Raw genomic sequence first — 19,999 nt, forward strand, 5'->3', positions numbered from 1 at the left:
CCTCCTCCTCTAAGGATCCCCTAATCCTCTAAGAATTGGGCGCATCTGTTTCTCGAATCCAAGACGGGCTGCCTGGCATCGCTGCCTCCCCACATGTCTGTTTCCCTGCAAACTGTCATTCTAGAGGTTGGGGGGAGGGTTGTATTTTAGGGGAACCGGGTTCTTTTTTTGAGTTACGGGGGTGCAGCCTCCCTCTGGCCACAGGTGGATAAGGAGGCATCTGCTGTTTTTCGCCACCCGGGATCCAGAGCCCCTTTCCCCATCATCCCCGCCATGTCGTGGCTAATAAATGTTCAATAAACACTTCACAATCGTCACGGTTTCATTTGTGTCTCCTGGGGCTTCCAGGGTTTCCAGGGTGGTTGTGGGGGTATCTTTTTTTTAAAAAAAAAATTTTTTTATTGATTTTTAAAACCAAACATAAACAAACAAAACATAAAAAATAAAAACATAAAACATCTTTTTTTGAAAGCAGCTTCATCCTGGGTTACATCTCTTCGTATAGATACAAATTCAAGTTCATGCTCATTTTTATATACCATTCCATATCTTATTACCATTCTACATTTTCTATATAGCTTCTCCCCGATTTAACTTTCTTAATTTCATTTTATTTATTTCATCTCAAGTCAGATCATTATACTTATATTCTATATCTGTCCTGTTTCAGCTCTCTATTATCTTTTCTCATTAAACAAAATTTCTCCTGTAATCACTGATTGGAGTATGACGCCTTTATATCTTTCCCCTAAAATTATAATACTTAATATAATACATACCTTCCATTCGGATTCTGCTTGGTACATTCTAAAATTACACACTATATTTTTAAAAAAGAAAAAATTATGAATATATAATATGATTAAAACAACAATCCATCTCAATTCAATTCTATCGTTTATATTAATATTCATTTAAATCTTTAACATTTTACACATTACTTTTCAAATAGGTATCATGCTACTATGGGAACACATATAAACTTTCCATAGTTGCTTCCTGGGGTGGGTGGGATATATTGAGTAACCTTTGCTAAGTCCTCGATGTACGACCATAATCCTCAATTTATGACCGGTCACTTAGGAATGGTTCGAAGCTAAGACGGAGCCCCCCCAGATGGTCCAGAAGACCAAGTTTCAACTCACAAACGTACACACGCCTTATTGCATCGCCATTTGCGCGTTCGACAACCAAACTGCCTCGGCCGCCATTTTCTGCGTCTCGTGGTCATGTGAGGATATTTTACATCATCTCACATCTGGCACCCGACAAACGTCCATTGCAGGCAATTGGTTCACTTAACCTCATGGTTCGCTTAATGACCATTGCAAAAAATAAATAAATCAAAACCCTCTACGGTCTTTCGGTGCGCTGCTTAAAAACCTGCACACCTTAATCGAAATTCTGGACTCAATTTATGGCCTAAGGTGAGGATTACTAACATTTGAGTGGAGAAAGTTAAAATATTGATATTTTCATTCTCGAGGTGACAAAAATTTGGGGAAGATCCACTTCCAAGTTTAAATTCTCTTTTTAAAAAAACCTTGGTTTTTTGGGGCTTATATCCTGCTTTTGCTTTGTACAATTGCAGGTGTTTTTATTTATTTTTTTAAAAAATGGGACATCCTGGGTGACACAACCGTCAGCAACTCACGTGATGGGCAAAGCGCCAGATCCAAGACATTCAGCTGCCCTTTGTGCTAAAGTGGGACTCGAACTCACTGCCCCCTGGTGTTTGGCTATAAAAGGTGATTAGAACTCGCCCTCTCCGGCTGAGTGGCAAGAGACGAGCATATAATAAGCGGACCCTCCTCTCTCCTACCTGGATCCTTCCTCCTCTTCATTGCTGAACCTCACACTCCCCTCAGCCCTGACAATGTTCCCTAGCTGGTTCATGAAACGTCTGCCAGAAAACCACCCAACTCAGAGAGCACCAATCACCCCCCCCCCCCCCGACACACACACACAATCCTTTCTTTAGCGACCATTCCGAGCGATGACGGACGTGCTGGAGAGGCCGTGGGGGCTCCAGCAGTCCCGCCCTCTGGGGATTAGGGGAGTGGGAACAACTTACTGTCCTGGGTGGTCGAGGGGAGGGGGGAGTTTGGGGAAGGCAGGAGGGTCTTTGTTGAAGACCTTGGACTGCCCCTTGTCAGAAATGGTGCAGAGTCTCCTGCTTAGGGGCTGGGGATGGACTAGATGACCTGCAAGGTCCCTTCTGATCTGCCCAGAATCACCCAGCTCTCTTTTTTTGCCTAAGGTAGAAATAGAACTCACCATCCTCTAGTTGTTGGCTGAAATATCCCAGCTGGCTTGAATGCCTAAAGCAGGACTAGAACTCTCCTTCTCCGCTGATCGGCATATAATAAACGAAGGCTTTGCACTGATAATGTTCCTTAGTTGGGTCATGAAACGTCTTCAAAAAATCCACCCAGCTCAGAGAGTTCCACAGACTCCACACTTCTCCTCCTCCTCTCTTTATTCACCGCTCCCTTCTCCTCTTCTTCCTCCCTCCCTCTTCCTCCTCCTCCTTAAACCCCCACTACCCTTAGCACTGACGATGTTCCCTAGCTGGCTCATGAAACGTCTGACAGAAAACCACCCGACTCAAAGGGAACCAATCACCTCCCTCCTCACTCAAAAACACAATCCTTTCTTTAGTGTGCTAAACACACACGCCCTGTCGCATCGCCATTTGCGCGCTTGACAACCAGACTGCCTCGGCCGCCATTTTCTGCGTCTCGTGGACATGTGAGATTATTTTACGTCATCTTACACCTGCCTTCCACAAACGTCCATTGCAGGCAATCGGATCACTTAAAATCATGATTCGCTTAATGACGCTTGCCAAAAATAAACAATAAAAACCCTGTACAGTCTTTCGGTGCGCTGCTTAACAACCTGCACACCTTAATCTTAATTCTGGACTCAACTTATGGTCTAAGGTGAGGACCACTAACATTTGAGTGAAGAAAGTTAAAATATTCTCGGGGTGAAAAAAATTTGGGGAAGATCCACTTCCAAGTTTAACTTCTCTTTTAAAAAAAACCTTTTATTTTTGGGTTTATCTCCTACTCTTGCTTTGTACAACTGCGGGTGTTTCTATTTCTTTTTTTAAAAATGGGACATCCTGGGTGACACAACCGTCAGCAACTCACATGATGGGCAAAGCGCCTGATCCAAGACATTCAGCTGCCCTTTGTCCTAAAGTGGGACTCGAACTCAATGCCCCCTGGTGATGGGCTATAAAGGGGGACTAGAACTCGCCCTCTCCTGGTGAGTGGCAAGAGACGAGCATATAATAAGCGGACCCTCCTCTCTCCGACCTTTGATCCTTGCTCCTCTTCATCGAAGAATCCCACACTCCCCTCAGCCCTGACGATGTTCCCTAGCTGGCTCATGCAACGTCTGCCAGAAAACCACCTGACTCAGTGAGCACCAATCACACACCCCCAACACACACACACAATACTTTGTTTAGCGACCATTCTGAGCAATGACGGATGTGCTGGAGAGGCGGGGGAGGGGGATCCAGCAGCCCCGCCCTCTGGGGATTAGGGGAGTGGGAGCGATTGACTGGCCTGGGTGGTCGAGGGGAGGGGGGAGTTTGGGGAAGGCAGGAGGGTCTTTGTTGAAGACCTTGGACTGCCCCTGGTCAGAAATGGTGCAGAGTCTCCTGCTTAGGGGCTGGGGATGGACTAGATGACCTGCAAGGTCCCTTCTGATTTGCCCAAAATCACCCACCTGTCTTATTTTGCCTAAGGTAGAATTAGAACTCACCATCCTCTAGTTGTTGGCTGAAATTTCCCAGCTGGCTTGAATGCCTAAAGCAGGACTAGAACTCTTGCTCTCCTGCTGATCGGCATATAATAAACGAACGCTTTGCACTGATAATGATCCTTAGTTGGGTCATGAAACGTCTTCAAAAAACCACCCGACTCAGAGGGAACCAATCAGCCCCCCCTCCAAGACACACACACACAGTCCTTTCTTTAGCGACCATTCTGAGCGATGACGGATGTGCTGGAGAGGTGGGGGAGGGGGATCCAGCAGCCCCGCCCTCTGGGGATTAGGGGAGTGGGAGCGATTGACTGAATGCCCTGGGTGGTCGAGGGGGGGGAGTTTGGGGAAGGCAGGAGGGTCTTTGTTGAATGCCTTCGACTGCCCCTGGTCAGAAATGGTGCAGAGTCTTCTGCCTAAAGGCTGGGGTTGGACTAGATGACCTGCAAGGCTGCAAGCTTTCTGGCCGGCGGGGGGAGCCAAGAGATCAGGACTTTCCTGTTTGGCTTTTAGGATCTACTGAGGATCACCCTGCATTGCAACAAAGCTGACGCCCTCAAGGCTTTGCAACCTGCCTTTTGCACGCAATCTTTTGCTCTGGGCGCTGGAAAGCCCCTCAGTGGCTGCGCCGATCCTGTCCCCTCTTTCCTCCCTCAGCGGACCCCGTAGAGACGCAGGCGATGTGCAGAAAACCCGCCTTGGTGGTGTTTGATCTGGGTGAGCATGGCTTGGATGGATCGTCCTGGGCTGCGGCTGGGGATTAGGGGAGTGGGAGCTATTGACTGGCCTGGGTGGTCGAGGGGAGGGGGGAGCTTGCGGAAGGCAGGAGGGTCTTTGTTGAAGACCTTGGACTGCCCCTGGTCAGAAATGGTGCAGAGTCTCCTACTTAAAGGCTGGGGTTGGACTAGATGACCTGCAAGGTCCCTTCTTAATATGCTAATGAAGAGTGAAGCCGGTCCGCCTTCTGGGCGGGGGAAAAAGAAACAAGTTAAAATCATTGGTCTATTTTCCTGGGGAGGGGAGGGATAATCTTGGAAGGAGGGAGCGGTTGGGCAGGCACCACCCCTACACCTTAACGGACTCCATCGAGGGCTGTTCTGACCGGCTGAGGACCCGGCCTCTTCATTCGACCCCCACTTAACCCTGGCGAGGAAGGGGGGCCCCTGCAGAGATCAAAGCACAAAGCGGCTGAACTGAGGCTGGGCATCCCAGCGGCACCAGCGGCCACCACCATCACCGCAGCAAGGGGAGGAGAACCTGCCTCGGCCACTCCAAGATGGCCACCCACGCCCGGCCAGCTCCGTCCCCCCCAGCGAAAGGAGACTGGAGATCGTACATGGGTCCATTTCACGTCTTCAGGGAAGCCAGTGATCTTCTGGCAGTATCGGACAAGAGGAGAAGAGCGTTTTTCCTAAGCTCCTGTGGACGGGACGTCTTCCAAACCGCTACAGGCCTCTCGGCACCAACACACGTGCAGGCAGTTCGTGGGAGGGAGCTTCAGGACACGCTATGAGCACATTATGCACCCCCAGCACCAGCCTTGGTCACATGAGTTTCTCCCCAGGGATCAAAAAGGCAGTGAGACAGTCTATGACTTTGTGGCATCCCTGATAGAAATGGCAGGCGACTGCAATTCAGCGATCTGGAGGAGGAAAGGATGTGAGAGAGGCTCCTTGGGGGTATAAAAGTTTTAAGCCTACGAAGGCGATTAAGGGCTCAGGTTGATCTCAGGTTCCAAGCCACCCTAGACGAGGCAAAGGCGAGAAAGTCCCCCATGAGGTCAGACACCGCCATTCGGAGACCAAGGAGCGGCCATCCCTCGGGCAGAGCGGCCACCGTGCATCACGAGAGCATGGAACATGGAGACAATACATCCAAGGGTGACAAAATCCACCGCACTCGTTCCGAAGAGGAGGCAGGGAGTCCGGAAATGGGAGAGAGGCGCCTCTTTGGTGTCACATGTGGGGGCAATCCCCCAGAGCAGCAGGCCGATCCAAAGACGCCACTTGCCAAAGATGCACAAGGAAGGGGCACACCGCAAACCCTTGCCGTGCAACCAGCCGGCACCCTGTCTCCAGAGGCCGATTGTTTCCCGACGTGTCCATGTGCGTCCCTGATGGATTCCGGAAGGCACCGTTTCTGAGGCACCAGCGAGGAGACGACAAAGTTGCAAACACAAAGTAGCCCCCCAAACGTTCGTCAACTACTACAGCGCCCAATGCTCCAAGAAATTCCACACCACCGTCGACATTGAGGGATCCCTGTGTGATATGGTGGTGGACACAAGTTCGTATACAACCCTCGTGTCCTGGCCAACTGTTAAGAAAGCCGTTCTGGGCTTCACAAGGAACAGCTAAAGCCCCAGAAAGTAGTGCTAAAGGACCACCAAGGGATCCTCATCCCTGTCCTGGGGAGGGGGTCCTTCCAAATTAAATTTAAAAGTTTTGTCGGGTGAACGGAGACCTGCCAAACCTTCTCCGCTTAGAATGGTTCGTTGTCCTGGGTCTGGAAGTGACTGCCGTCCTCGCCTACCAAGACGAGAGCATCGAGGAGGAGCCGGTCACGGCATTCGCGGACGTCCTAGGTGGGAGTCCAGGCAAGTATAGGATGACACCTTAAAACCCTTGGTCTGTGTCCCCCACCGGGGAAAAAAGACCAATCATTTTAAATTTAAATGGTGCATAAGCGCACGAACGTCCCTACCGTTTTCTTATATATATCCCTTTCATGTATTCATAACTATTTTTATACTTGTTCCTGTTATCTTAAAATCTCTTGAAAGAATAAATAAATAAAAACAAATAAATTATTTCTTTTCCCTCCTAGAAAACAGACCAGATTGACATCATAGTTCCTTGGCTTCACTCTCCATTAGCATACGCAAAAGTCTTCCTCCTCGACTTACAACATTTCCCTTAATGACCCTTGGAAGTTACAACGGGACGGAGAAAAAAGGGGACTTGGGACCAACGTTTCTTACCTAACAACCGTTGAAGCCTCCCCAGCAAGCCAATTTCCCTTAAACCACCATTCCTGGCCACCAGATTTCTCATATGCCTTGAATTGAATGAAGAAAAGCCCACCTATTGAATTCTGGGAGTTGCAGCTCAGGCGCCTGGCTAGGGGATTCTGGGAGTTGAAGTCCATCCATCTTCACGGGGCCCAGCTTGGAAAAGGCGGCATGTTCCAGGGAGGCTGAAGCTCTGTGAGTTCGCTTGATGGTCCCCCCAGGCATGAGCTGAACATCTGAAACCGGGTTTTTCAACCGTGGCAATTTGAAGGTGGCTCTTTGGCGAATCCTGGGGGTTGAAGCCCACCTTTGTAACATTGTCAAGGTTGCCAAACACGGGTCTAAAATCGCCCCGTGTTCCTTGTTCTGCCCCTTCCCGCCTCCGCTAAGGATCCCCTAATCCTCTAAGAATTGGGCGCATCTGTTTCTCGAATCCAAGACGGGCTGCCTGGCATCGCTGCCTCCCCACATGTCTGTTTCCCTGCAAACTGTCCTTCTTAAGGTTGGGGGGAGGGTTGTGTTTTAGGGGAACGGGGTGCTTTCTATAAAGTTACGGGGATGCAGCCTCCCTCTGGCCACAGGTGGATAAGGAGGCATCTGCTGTTTTTCACCACCCGGGATCCAGAGCCCCTTTCCCCATCATCCCCGCCATGTCGTGGCTAATAAATGTTCAATAAACACTTCACAATCGTCACGGTTTCATTTGTGTCTCCTGGGGCCTCCAGGGTTTCCGGGGTGGTTGTGGGGGCATCTTTTTTTAAAAAAAAATTTTTTTAATTGATTTTTAAAAACAAACATAAACAAACAAAACATAAAAAATAAAAACATTAAACATCTTTTTTGAAAGCAGCTTCATCCTGGGTTACCTCTCTTCGTATAGATACAAATTCAAGTTCATGCTCATTTTTATATACCATTCCATATCTTATTACCATTCTACATTTTCTATATAGCTTCTCCCCGATTTAACTTTCTTAATTTTATTTTATTTATTTCATCTCAATTTAGATCATTATACTTATATTCTATATCTGTCCTGTTTCAGCTCTCAATTATCTTTTCTCATTAAACAAAATTTCTCCTGTAATCACTGATTGGAGTATGACGCCTTTATATCTTTCCCCTAAAATTATAATACTTAATATAATACATACCTTCCATTCGGATTCTGCTTGGTACTTTCTAAAATTACACACTATATTTTCAAAAAAAGAAAAAATTATGAATATATAATATGTTTAAAACAACAATCCATCTCAATTCAATTCTATCGTTTATATTAATATTAATTTAAATCTTAAACATTTTACACATTACTTTTCAAATAGGTATCATGCTACTATGGGAAAACATATAAACTTTCCATAGTTGCTTCCTGGGGTGGGGTGGGGTATCTTGAGTAACCTTTGCTAAGTCCTCGACGTACGACCGTAATCCTCAATTTATGACCGGTCACTTAGGAATAGTTCGAAGCTAAGACGGAGCCCCCCAAAAGGTCCAGAAGACCAAGTTTCAACTCATAAACACACACAGCCTTGTTGCATCGCCATTTGCGCATTCGACAACCAAACTGCCTCGGCCGCCATTTTCTACGTCTCGTGGTCATGTGAGGATATTTTACGTCATTTTACATCTGCCTTCCGACAAACGTCTATTTCAGGCAATCGGTTCACTTAAAATCATGATTCGCTTAATGACCATTGCAAAAAAAAATAAATCAAAACCCTGTAGGGACTTTCAGTGAGCTGCTTAAAAACCTGCACACCTTAATCGAAATTCTGGACTCAATTTATGGCCTAAGGTGAGCATTACTAACATCTGAGTGGAGAAAGTTAAAATATTGATATTTTCATTCTCGAGGTGACAAAAATTTGGGGAAGATCCACTTTCAAGTTTAAATTCTCTTTTTAAAAAAACCTTGGTGTTTTGGGCTTATATCCTGCTTTTCCTTTGTACAATTGCAGGTGTTTTTATTTATTTTTTTAAAAAATGGGACATCCTGGGAGACACAACCGTCAGCAACTCACGTGATGGGCAAAGCGCCTGATCCAAGACATTCAGCTGCCCTTTGTGCTAAAGTGGGACTCGAACTCACTGCCCCCTGGTGATGGGCTATAAAGGGGGACTAGACCTCTCCCTCTCCTGGTGAGTGGCAAGAGACGAGCATATAATAAGCGGACCCTCCTCTCTCCCACCTTTGATCCTTGCTCCTCTTCATCGCTGAACCCAACACTCCCCTGAGCCCTGACGATGTTCCCTAGCTGGCTCATGAAACGTCTGCCAGAAAATCACCCGACTCAGAGGGAACCAATCACCTCCCCCCCCGACACACACCCAATCCTTTCTTTAGCGACCGTTCTGAGCGATGACGGACGTGCTGGAGAGGCGGGGAGGGGGTCCAGCAGGCCAGGCCTCTGGGGATTAGGGGAGTGGGAGCGATTGACTGGCCTGGGTGGTCGAGGGGAGGGGGGAGCTTGGGGAAGGCAGGAGGGTCTTTGTTGAAGACCTTGGACTGCCCCTGGTCAGAAATGGTGCAGAGTCTCCTGCTTAAAGGCTGGGGTTGGACTAGATGACCTGCAAGGTCCCTTCTTAATCTGCTAATGGAGAGTGAAGCCGGTCCGCCTTCTGGGCGGGGGAAAAAGAAACAAGTTGAAATCATTGGTCTCTTTTCCTGGGGAGGGGAGGGATAATCTTGGAAGGAGGGAGCGGTTGGGCAGGCACCACCCCTACACCTTAACGGACTCCATCGAGGGCTGTTCTGACCGGCTGAGGACCCGGCCTCTTCATTCGACCCCCACTTAACCCTGGCGAGGAAGGGGGCCCCTGCAGAGATCAAAGCACAAAGCGGCTGAACTGAGGCTGGGCATCCCAGCGGCACCAGCGGCCACCACCATCACCGCAGCAAGGGGAGGAGAACCTGCCTCGGCCACTCCAAGATCGCCATCCACGCCCGGCCAGCTCCATCCCCCCCAGCGAAAGGAGACTGGAGATCGTACATGGGTCCATTTCACGTCTTCAGGGAAGCCAGTTACCTTCTGGCTTCAGTATCGGACAAGAGGAGAAGAGCGTTTTTCCTGAGCTCCTGTGGAGGGGACGTCTTCCAAACGGCTATGGGCCTCTCAGCACCAACACACGTGCAGGCAGTTCGTGGGAGGGAGCTTCAGGACATGCTATGAGCACATTATGCACCCCCAGCACCAGCCTTGGTCACATGAGTTTCTCCCCAGGGATCAAAAAGGCAGTGAGACAGTCTATGACTTTGTGGCAACACTGAGAGAAATGGCAGGCGACTGCAATTCAGCGATCTGGAGGAGGAAAGGATGCGAGAGAGGCTCCTTGCAGGTATAAAAGTTTTAAGCCTACGGAGATGATTAATGGCTCAGGTTGATCTCAGGTTCCAAGCCACCCTAGACGAGGCCAAACCGAGTGAGTCCCCCATGAGGTCAGACAGTGCCATTCGGATATCAAGGAGTGGCCATCCCTCGGGCAGAGCGGACACCGTGCATCACGAGAGCATGGAATACGGACACAATACAGCCATGGGTGACAAAATCCACCGCACTTGTTCCAAAGAGAAGGAAGGGAGTCCAGGAACGGGAGAGAGTCGCCTCTTTGGTGTCACATGTGGGGGCAATCCCCCAGAGCAGCAGGCCGATCCAAAGAGGCCACTTACTCAAGATGCACAACGGAACGGGCACACCGCAAAACCTTGCCGTGCAACCCACCGTTTCTGAGGCACCAGCGAGGAGACAACAAAGTTGCAAGCACAAAGTAGCCCCACAAACGTTTGTCAACTACTACAGCGCCCAATGCTCCAAGAAATTCCACACCACCGTCGACATTGAGGGATCCCTGTGTGATATGGTGGTGGACACAAGTTCGTATACGACCCTTGTGTCCTGGCCAACTATTAAGAAGGCCGTTCTGGGCTTCACAAGGAACAGCTAAAGCCCCAGAAAATAGTGCTAAAGGACCACCAAGGGATCCTCATCTCTGTCCTGGGGAGGGGGTCCTTCCAGATTAAATTTAAAAGTTTTGTCGGGTGAACGGAGACCTGCCAAACCTTCTCCGCTTAGAATGGTTCGTTGTCCTGGGTCTGGAAGTGACTGCCGTCCTCGCCTACCAAGACGAGAGCATCGAGGAGGAGCCGGTCACGGCATTCGCGGACGTCCATAGTGGGAGTCCAGGCAAGTATAGGGTGACACCTTAAAACCCTTGGTCTGTGTCCCCCACCGGGGAAAAAAGACCAATCATTTTAAATTTAAATGGTGCATAAGCGCACCAACGTGCCTACCGTTCCTGTCCTATTGTTTTTGTTTTCTTATATGTATCCCTTTCATGTATTCATAACTATTTTTATACTTATACTTACCTTTTATCTTATAATCTCTTGAAAGAATAAATAAATAAAAACAAATAAATTATTTCTTTTCCCTCCTAGAAAACAGACCAGATTGACATCATAGTTCCTTGGCTTCACTCTCCATTAGCATACGCAAAAGTCTTCCTCCTCGACTTACAACATTTCCCTTAATGACCCTTGGAAGTTACAACGGGGCGGAGAAAAAAGGGGACTTGGGACCAACGTTTCTTACCTAACCACCGTTGCAGCATCCCCAGCAAGCCAAATTCCCTTAAACCACCATTCCTGGCCACCAGATTTCTCATATGCCTTGAATTGAATGAAGAAAAGCCCACCTATTGAATTCTGGGAGTTGCAGCTCAGGCGCCTGGCTAGGGGATTCTGGGAGTTGAAGTCCATCCATCTTCACGGGGCCAAGCTTGGAAAAGGCGGCATGTTCCAGGGAGGCTGAAGCTCTGTGAGTTCGCTTGATGGTCCTCCCAGGCATGAGCTGAACATCTGAAACCGGGTTTTTCAACCGTGGCAATTTGAAGGTGGCTCTCTGGGGAATCCTGGGGGTTGAAGCCCACCTTTGTGACATTGTCCAGGTTGCCAAACACGGGTCTAAAATCGCCCCGTGTTCCTTGTTCTGCCCCTTCCCTCCTCCTCCTCTAAGGATCCCCTAATCCTCTAAGAATTGGGCGCATCAGTTTCTCGAATCCAAGACGGGCTGCCTGGCATCGCTGCCTCCCCACATGTCTGTTTCCCTGCAAACTGTCCTTCTAGAGGTTGGGGGGAGGGTTGTGTTTTAGGGGAACGGGGTGCTTTTTTTGAGTTACGGGGGTGCAGCCTCCCTCTGGCCACAGGTGGATAAGGAGGCATCTGCGGTTTTTCGCCACCCGGGATCCAGAGCCCCTTTCCCCATCATCCCCGCCATGTCGTGGCTAATAAAGGTTCAATAAACACTTCACAATCGTCACGGTTTCATTTGTGTCTCCTGGGGCCTGCAGGGTTTCCGGGGAGGTTGGGGGGGGGGGTTGTTGAGTGGCCTTTGCTATGTGCTCGACATAGAACCGTAATCCTCAATTTACGACAGGTTACTTAGGAATGGTTCGAAGCTAAGACAGAGCCCCCCCCCAAAAGGTCCAGAAGACCAAGATTCGACTCAAAAAAAACACACACGCCCTGTCGCATCGCCATTTGCGCGCTTGACAACCAGACTGCCTCGGCCGCCATTTTCTGCGTCTCGTGGACATGTGAGATTATTTTACGTCATCTTACACCTGCCTTCCACAAACATCCATTGCAGGCAATCGGATCACTTAAAATCATGATTCGCTTAATGACACTTGCCAAAAATAAACAATAAAAACCCTGTACAGTCTTTCGGTGCGCTGCTTAACAACCTGCACACCTTAATCTTAATTCTGGACTCAATTTATGGTCTAAGGTGAGGACCACTAACATTTGAGTGCAGAAAGTTAAAATATTCTCGGGGTGAAAAAAATTTGGGGAAGATCCACTTCCAAGTTTAACTTCTCTTTTAAAAAAAAACCTTTTATTTTTGGGTTTATCTCCTACTCTTGCTTTGTACAACTGCGGGTGTTTCTATTTCTTTTTTTAAAAATGGGACATCCTGGGTGACACAACCGTCAGCAACTCACATGATGGGCAAAGCGCCTGATCCAAGACATTCAGCTGCCCTTTGTCCTAAAGTGGGACTCGAACTCACTGCCCCCTGGTGATTGTCTAAAAAGTGGGACTAGACCCCGCCCTCTCCTGGTGAGTGGCAAGAGACGAGCATATAATAAGCGGACCCTCCTCTCTCCCACCTTTGATCCTTGCTCCTCTTCATCACTGAACCCCACACTCCCCTTAGCCCTGACGATGTTCCCTAGCTGGCTCATGAAACGTCTGCCAAGAAACTACCTGACTCAGAGGGCGCCAATCACCCCCCCCCAACACACACACACATAATCATTTCTTTACCGACCATTCTGAGCGATGACGGACGTGCTGGAGAGGCGGGGATGGGGCTCCAGCAGCCCCGCCCTCTGGGGATTAGGGGAGTGGGAGCGATTGACTGGCCTGGGTGGTCGAGGGGAGGGGGGAGCTTGGGGAAGGCAGGAGGGTCTTTGTTGAAGACCTTGGACTGCCCCTTGTCAGAAATGGTGCAGAGTCTCCTGCTTAGAGGCTGGGGTTGGACTAGATGACCTGCAAGGTCCCTTCTTAATATGCTAATGAAGAGTGAAGCCGGTCCGCCTCCTGGGCGGGGGAAAAAGAAGCAATTTAAAATCATTGGTCTATTTTCCTGGGGAGGGGAGGGATAATCTTGGAAGGAGGGAGCGGTTGGGCAGGCACCACCCCTACACCTTAACGGACTCCATCGAGGGCTGTTCTGACCGGCTGAGGGCCCGGCCTCTTCATTCGACCCCCACTTAACCCTGGCGAGGAAGGGGGGCCCCTGCAGAGATCAAAGCACAAAGCGGCTGAACTGAGGCTGGGCATCCCAGCGGCACCAGCGGCCACCACCATCACCGCAGCAAGGGGAGGAGAACCTGCCTCGGCCACTCCAAGATGGCCACCCACGCCCGGCCAGCTCCATCCCCCCCAGCGAAAGGAGACTGGAGATCGTACATGGGTCCATTTCACGTCTTCAGGGAAGCAAATGACCGTCTGGCTGTATCGGACAAGAGGAGAAGAGCGTTTTTCCTGAGCTCCTGTGGACGGGACGTCTTCCAAACCGCTACAGGCCTCTCGGCACCAACACACGTGCAGGCAGTTTGTGGGAGGGAGCTTCAGGACACGCTATGAGCACATTATGCACCCCCAGCACCAGCCTTGGTCACATGAGTTTCTCCCCAGGGATCAAAAAGGCAGTGAGACAGTCTATGACTTTGTGGCAACGCTGAGAGAAATGGCAGGAGACTGTAAATTCAGCCATCTGGAGGAGGAAAGGATGCGAGAGGGGCTCCTTGGGGGTATAAAAGTTTTAAGCCTACGAAGGCTATTAAGGGCTCAGGTTGATCTCACCTTCCAAGCCACCCTAGACGAGGCCAAGGCGAGTGAGTCCCCCATGAGGTCAGACACCACCATTCGGAGATCAAGGAGCGGCCATCCCTCGGGCGGAGCGGCCACCGTGCATCACAAGAGCATGGAACATGGAGACAATACATCCAAGGGTGACAAAATCCACCGTACTTGTTCCGAAGAGGAGGCAGGGAATCCGGAAATGGGAGAGAGGCGCCTCTTTGGTGTCACATGTGGGGGCAATCCCCCCAGGGCAGCAGGCCGATCCAAAGAGGCCACTTGCCAAACATGCACAACGGAAGGGGCACACCGCAAACCCTTGCCGTGCAACCCAGCCGGCACCCTTTCTCCAGAGGCCGATTGTTTCCCCGACGTGTCCATGTGCGTCCCTGATGGGATTCCGGAAGGCACCATTTCTGAGGCACCAGCGAGGAGACGACCAAGTTGCAGACACAAACTAGCCCCCCAAACGTTCGTCGACTACTACAGCGCCCAATGCTCCAAGAAATTCCACACCACCGTCGACATCGACGGATCCCCGTGTGATATGGTGGTGGACACAAGTTCGTATATGACCCTCGTGTCCTGGCCAACTATTAAGAAGGCCGTTCTGGGCTTTACAAGGAACAGCTAAAGCAACAGAAAATATTGCTAAAGGACCGTCAAGGGATCCTCATCCCTGTCCTGGGGAGGGGGTCCTTCCAAATTAAATTTAAAAGTTTTGTCGGGTGAACGGAGACCTGCCAAACCTTCTCCGCTTAGAATGGTTCGATGTCCTGGGTCTGGAAGTGACTGCCGTCCTCGCCTACCAAGACGAGAGCATCGAGGAGGAGCCAGTCACGGCATTCGCGGACGTCCTAGGTGGGAGTCCAGGCAAGTATAGGATGACACCTTAAAACCCTTGGTCTGTGTTCCCCACCGGGGAAAAAGGACCAATCATTTTAAATTTTAATAGTGCATAAGCGCACCAACGTGCTTACCGTTCCTGTCCTATTGTTTTTGTTTTCTTATATGTATCCCTTTCATGTATTCATAACTATTTTTATACTTGTACCTTTTATCTTATAATCATCATCGTCCGATCCAAAGAAGCCACTTGCCAAAGATGCACAATGGAAGGGGCACACCGCAAAAGCTTCCGTACAACCCAGCCGGCATCCCGTCTCCAGAGGCCGATTTTTTCCCTGATGCGCCCATGCGCGTCCCTGACGGGATTCCGGAAGGGGCCGTTTCCGAGGTACCAGCGAGGAGAAGGCCAAGTCGCAGGCAGGAAGCAGCCCCCCGAACATTCATCGGGTACTACAGTGCGCAATGCTCCAAGAAATTCTACACCACCATCGACATCGACGGTGATATGGTGATGGACACAAGTTCCAATGTGACCCTTGTGTCCTGGCCAACTATTAAGGGAGCCGTTCTGGGCTTCACAAGGAACAGCTTCTAGACGATTTGGGGAGGATTGTGTTTTAGGGGAACAGGGTGCTTATTTGAGTTACGGGGGTGCAGCCTCCCTCTGACCACAGGTGGATAAGGAGGCATCTGCCATTTTTCGCCAACCGGGATCCAGAGCCCCTTTCCCCATCATCCCCGCCATGTCGTGGCTAATAAATGTTCAATAAACACTTCATAGTCGTCACGGTTTCATTTGTGTTTCCTGGGACCTGAAGGGTTTCTGGGGAGGTCGGAGGGGGGGGGTATCTTGAGTCGCCTTTGCTAAGTCCTTGACATGCGACCGTAATCCTCAAATTACGACCCGTCACTTAGGAATGCTTTAAAGCTAAGATGGAGCAACCCAAAAGGTCCTGAAGACCAAGTTTCAACTCATAAACACACACAGCCTTGTTGCATCGCCATCTGCACACTCGACAACCAAACTGCCTCGGCCGCCATTTTCTGCATCTCGTGGTCATTTGAGGATATTTTATGTCATTTTACATCTGGCTTCGGACAAACGTCCATTGCAGGCAATCGGTTCACTTAAAATCATGATTCGCTTAATGACCCTTGCCAAAAATAAACAATAAAAACCCTGTACGGTCTTTCAATGAGCTCCTTAACAACCTCCACACCGTAATCTTAACTCTGGACTCCAATTATGGCCTATGGTGAGGACTACCAACATTTTACTGGAGAAAGTTATAATATTTATATTTTCATTCTCGGGATGACAAACATTTGGGGAAGATCCACTTCCAAGTTTAACTTCTCTTTTTAAAAAAAAACTTGTTTTTGGGGGGTTTATATCCTACTTTTGCTTGGTACAATTGCAGGTGTTTTTATTTATTTTTTAAAAAATGGGACTTCCTGAGTGGCACAACTGTCAGAAACCCACATGATGGGCAAAGAGCATTCAAAGACATTCAGCTGCCCTTTGTGCTAAAGTGGGACTCGAACTCACTGCCCCCTGGTGATGGGCTATAAAGGGGGACAAGACCTCTCCCTCTCCTGGTGAGTGGCAAGAGACGAGCACATAATAAGCGGACCCTCCTCTCTCCGACCTTTGATCCTTCCTCCTCTTCATCGCTGAATCCCACACTCACCTCAGCCCTGACGATGTTCCCTAGCTGGCTCATGCAACGTCTGCCAGAAAACCACTTGACTCAGTGAGCACCAATCACACACCCCCAACACACACACACAATACTTTGTTTAGCGACCATTCTGAGCGATGACGGATGTGCTGGAGAGGTGGGGGAGGGGGATCCAGCAGCCCCGCCCTCTGGGGATTAGGGGAGTGGGAGCGATTGACTGGCCTGGGTGGTCGAGGGGAGGGGGGAGTTTGGGGAAGGCAGGAGGGTCTTTGTTGAATGCCTTCGACTGCCCCTGGTCAGAAATGGTGCAGAGTCTCCTGCTTAGGGGCTGGGGATGGACTAGATGACCTGCAAGGTCCCTTCTAATTTGCCCAAAATCACCCAGCTGTCTTATTTTGCCTAAGGCAGAATTAGAACTCACCATCCTCTAATTGTTGGCTGAAATATCCCAGCTGGTTTGAATGCCTAAAGGAGGACTAGAACTCTCCTCCTGCTGATCGGCATATAATAAACGAACGCTTTGCACTTATAATGTTCCTTAGTTGGGTCATGAAACGTCTTCAAAAAACCACCCGACTCAGAGGGAACCAATCAGCCCCCCCTCCAAGACACACACACACAGTCCTTTCTTTAGCGACCATTCTGAGCGATGACGGATGTGCTGGAGAGGTGGGGGAGGGGGATCCAGCAGCCCCGCCCTCTGGGGATTAGGGGAGTGGGAGCGATTGACTGGCCTGGGTGGTCGAGGGGAGGGGGGAGCTTGGGGAAGGCAGGAGGGTCTTTGTTGAAGATCTTGACTGCCCTTGTCAGAAATGGTGCAGAGTCTCCTACTTAAAGGCTGGGGTTGGACTAGATGATCTGCAAGGTCCCTTCTTAATATGCTAATGAAGACTGAAGCCGGCCCGCCTTCTGGGCGGGGGAAAAAGAAGCAATTTAAAATCATTGGTCTATTTTCCTGGGGGGGGAGGGATAATCTTGGAAGGAGAGAGCGGTTGGGAAGGCACCACCCCTACACCTTAACGGACTCCATCGAGGGCTGTTCTGACCGGCTGAGGACCTGGCCTCTTCATTCGACCCCCACTTAACCCTGGCGAGGAAGGGGCCCCCTGCAGAGATCAAAGCACAAAGCGGCTGAACTGAGGCTGGGCATCCCAGCGGCACCAGCGGCCACCACCATCACCGCAGCAAGGGAGGAGAACCTGCCTCGGCCACTCCAAGATGGCCACCACGCCCGGCCAGCTCCATCCCCCAGCGAAAGGAGACTGGAGATCGTACATGGGTCCATTTCACATCTTCAGGGAAGCAAATGACCGTCTGGCTGTATCGGACAAGAGGAGAAGAGCATTTTTCCTGAGCTCCTGTGGACGGGACGTCTTCCAAACGGCTACAGGCCTCTCGGCACCAACACACGTGCAGGCAGTAGTGGGAGGGAGCTTCAGGACTCGCTATGAGCACATTATGCACCCCCAGCACCAGCCTTGGTCACATGAGTTTCTCCCCAGGGATCAAAAAGGCCGTGAGACAGTCTATGACTTTGTGGCAACGCTGAGAGAAATGGCAGGAGACTGCAATTCAGCGATCTGGAGGAGGAAAGGATGCGAGAGGGGCTCCTTGGGGGTATAAAAGTTTTAAGCCTACAGAGGCGATTAAGGGCTCAGCTTGATCTCACCTTCCAAGCCACCCTAGACGAGGCCAAGGCGAGTGAGTCACCATGAGGTCAGACACCACCATTCGGAGATCAAGGAACGGCATCCTCGGGCGGAGCAGCCACCGTGCATCACGAGAGCATGGAACATGGAGACAATACATCCAAGGGTGACAAAATCCACCGCACTCCTTCCGAAGAGGAGGCAGGGAGTCCGGAAATGGGAGAGAGGCGCCTCTTGGTGTCACATGTGGGGCAATCCCCCAGAGCAGCAGGCCGATCCAAAGACGCCACTTGCCCAAGATGCACAAAGGAAGAGGCACACCGCAAACCCTTGCCGTGCAACCCAGCCGGCATCCAGTCTCCAGAGGCCGATTGTTTCCCGACGTGTCCATGTGCATCCCTGATGGGATTCCGGAAGGCACCGTTTCCGAGGCACCAGCGAGGAGACGACAAAGTTGCAAACACAAAGTAGCCCCTCAAACGTTTGTCAACTACTACAGCGCCCAATGCTCCAAGAAATTCCACACCACCGTCGACATCGACGGATCCCCCTGTGATATGGTGGTGGACACAAGTTCGTATACGACCCTCGTGTCCTGGCCAACGATTAACAAGGCCGTTCTGGGCTTCACAAGGAACAGCTAAAGCCCCAGAAAATAGTGCTAAAGGACCATCAAGGGATCCTCATCTATGTCCTGGGGAGGGGGTCCTTCCAAATTAAATTTAAAAGTTTTGTCGGGTGAACGGAGACCTGCCAAACCTTCTCCACTTCGAATGGTTCGATGTCCTGGGTCTGGAAGTGACTGCCGTCCTCGCCTACCAAGACGAGAGCATCGAGGCGGAGCCGGTCACGGCATTCGCGGATGTCCTAGGTGGGAGTCCAGGCAAGTATAGGGTGACACGTTAAAACCCTTGGTCTGTGTCCCCCACCACGGAAAAAGACCAATCAATTTAAATTTAAATGGTGCATAGGTGCACCAACGTGCCTACCGATTTTTTCTTATATGTATCCATTTCATGTATTCATAACTACTTTTATACTTGTACCTGTTATCTTATAATCTCCTGACAGAATAAATAAATTATCACGGTTTCATTTGTGTCTCTTTCCACCCTAGAAAAGGCCAAGGCGAGTGAGTCCCCATGAGGTCAGCCGCCGCCATTCAGAGATCATGGAGCGGCCATCCTTCGGGCGGAGCGGCCACCGCGCGTCACGAGAGCATGGAACATGGACACAATACATCCAAGGGTGACAATATCCACCGCACTCATTCCGAAAAAGGGGCAGAGAATCCCTCTTTGGTGTCACATGGGGCAATCCCTCCAGAGCAAGGCGATCCAAAGACGCCACTTGCCAAAGATGAAGAGGACATAACCCTGGCTGTGCAACTCAGCGCATCCCGCGCCCAGAGTGCCGACATTGTTTCATCATGTTATGCGCATTCTGACGGATTCGAAGGCTATTTCTGGAGGCACCATGAAGACGACTGTTGTAGACACAAACTAGACCCCCCAAACGCTAGTCAACTACTACAGCGCCCAATGCTCCAAGAAATTTCCACGCCACTGTCAACATCGACACGGATCTCGTGGTGGAGGCCGTGTGGTGGATAAGTTCGTGGAGTATGACCTCAGGTTCTGCCAAGTATTAAGAAGGC

The 19,999-nt window shown here is 50.1% G+C and overlaps 2 long non-coding RNA genes across 4 annotated transcripts in view; one reads left to right on the top strand and one right to left on the bottom strand.

The window, feature by feature from the left end:
• Window positions 1–260: 260 nt before the first annotated feature.
• The window catches only part of LOC148124363 (uncharacterized), a 21,797-nt gene continuing 2,058 nt past the window's right edge, over window positions 261–19,999 (bottom strand). Inside the window, exons 2-4 of one of the 3 annotated variants that reach the window (XR_015740446.1) lie at window positions 7,945–7,985; window positions 780–820; window positions 261–374 (exon numbers count right to left, since the gene is read on the bottom strand). This is a non-coding gene — a long non-coding RNA (uncharacterized LOC148124363). The other 2 variants (XR_015740445.1, XR_015740444.1) reach the window with 2 other exon arrangements.
• Window positions 4,239–7,480, top strand: LOC148124364 (uncharacterized). The gene is made up of 2 exons (XR_015740447.1): window positions 4,239–4,497; window positions 6,607–7,480. It is a non-coding gene; the product is annotated as an uncharacterized LOC148124364 (long non-coding RNA).

Source organism: Pseudonaja textilis, chromosome Z (assembly GCF_049901715.1).
Source record: "Pseudonaja textilis isolate UNSWEBS1 chromosome Z, rPseTex1.2, whole genome shotgun sequence".
NCBI classification, from domain to species: Eukaryota; Metazoa; Chordata; class Lepidosauria; order Squamata; family Elapidae; genus Pseudonaja; species Pseudonaja textilis.